Genomic DNA, 1,740 nt, shown 5'->3' with positions numbered 1-1,740 from the left:
CTTTGTTTGCTTCAGGTCCAAGAATACTCAGATCAATAGCTCCCTTGCTTACCTCTGCTGGTCATGTTCGCAAAGAGATCTAGCAAATTGCCAAGTGTGATTTTCCTTTCAATAAATAATTTTGACTCAGTTTGACTGCAAATATCTTTTCCTACCTTTGTGCTTTCCTTCTTTTACATTGGTGTCTCGCACCTTATAAATGGCAGCAAAGGTATGAAAGGAGATGGAAGCATTTAGCTCAAGTCAGCAAGAGCTTTCAATGAGATCACGGCTGATTTGGTCATTGCTGCGCTGTCTGTAGTCATGGCCGAGTGGTTAAGGCGATGGATTAGAAATCCATTGGGGTTTCCCCACGTAGGTTCGAATCCTGCTGGCTACGTTATGAATGCTTTCCTGCTGGAACCGTTTTCGCTCAAAGTTCAGAACACCTATTTTGCAAACCAGGCCAGTAATTTGATTAGACTTGGGAAACGAGCCTGGCCAGGTTTTAGATTCGGAAGTATGTGAGCACTTTGGAGACAGCGATCACAATTCTCTCAGGTTTACTTTCGTGATTGAAAGGGATAGGTGTACTCCACGGAGCAAGAGTTTCATCTGGTGGAAGGGAAATTACGATGTATCGAGGTAAGATTTAGGACACGTAGAATGTGGTAGGAAACTGCAGGGGGTGAGCACATTAAAAATGTTGAGCTTATTCAAAGAAAAGCTCCTGTGTGTCCTAGATAAGTATGTACCTGTCAGGCAAGTAGGAAGATATAGAACGCGTGAGCCGTGGTTTACTGAGGAAGTGGAATCCCTGGTCAAGAAGTCATATGTTAGGATAAAATGTGAAAACTCAGTTAGAGCGCTCGAGGGTTCCAACGATATCAGGAAAGACCTATAAAGAGAGCTGAGAAGAGCCAGGAGGAGACATGAGAAGTTGTTGGCAGATAGGATCAGGGTTAACCCTAAGGCTTTCCATAGGTATGTCAGGAATAAAAGAATGACGAGAGTTAAATTTGGGACAATCAAGGATAATCGTGGGAAGTTGTGTGTGGAGTCAGAGGAGATAGGGGAAGCGCTAAATAAATATTTTTCGACAGTGTTCGCTATAGAAAATGAAAATGTTGGCGAGGAAGGTATAGAGATACTTGCGTCTGGAGTAGTAGAGATTGAGGTTCACAAGGATTAGGTGATAGAAATACTGGAGAGTGAGATAACAGACAAGTCCCCTGGGACGGATGGGATCTGTCCTAGGATCCTCTGGGAAGCAAGGGAAGAGATTGATTACCTTTGGCGGCGATCGTTAAATCATCGTTGTCTACAGGAGTAGTGCCTGTGGAATGGAGCATAGCATATGTTGTTCCCGTGTTCAAAAAGTGTCGTAGAGACAACCCTGGTAATTACAGACCATTGAGTCTCACTGCAGTTGTTGGTAATATGTTGGAAAAGGTTATTATAGATAGGATTTATGACCATCTAGAAAAGAATAATCTGATCAGGGACAGTCAGCACGGTTTTGTGATGGGTAGACCTTGCCGAACGAATCTTATTGACTTTTTTGACAAAGTGACCAAACAGGGAGATGACAGTAAACCGGTTGATGTGGTGTATATGGGTTTCAGAAAGTTGTTCGATAAGGTTCCCCACAATAGGATATTACACAAAATGCGGTGGAATGGAATTGTGGGAGAGATTGCAGCTTTGATCAGTAATTGGCTTGCCAATAGAAAACATTGTTGTAGTTGATGGAACATGTTC

General features: G+C 42.8%; 1 non-coding gene across 1 annotated transcript; it reads left to right on the top strand.

Moving 5' to 3' along the window:
- The first annotated feature begins 297 nt into the window (after positions 1–297).
- Positions 298–379, top strand: trnas-aga (transfer RNA serine (anticodon AGA)). The gene has a single exon. It is a non-coding gene; the product is annotated as a tRNA-Ser (tRNA).
- Positions 380–1,740: the final 1,361 nt, after the last annotated feature.

Source organism: Chiloscyllium plagiosum, unplaced genomic scaffold, assembly GCF_037043375.1.
Source record: "Chiloscyllium plagiosum isolate Xiang-an unplaced genomic scaffold, Cpla_swu_hap1 HiC_scaffold_39, whole genome shotgun sequence".
NCBI lineage: Eukaryota > Metazoa > Chordata > Chondrichthyes > Orectolobiformes > Hemiscylliidae > Chiloscyllium > Chiloscyllium plagiosum.
Note: the sequence above shows the minus strand (reverse complement) of the source record. Positions and strands in the feature narration are given on the sequence as shown.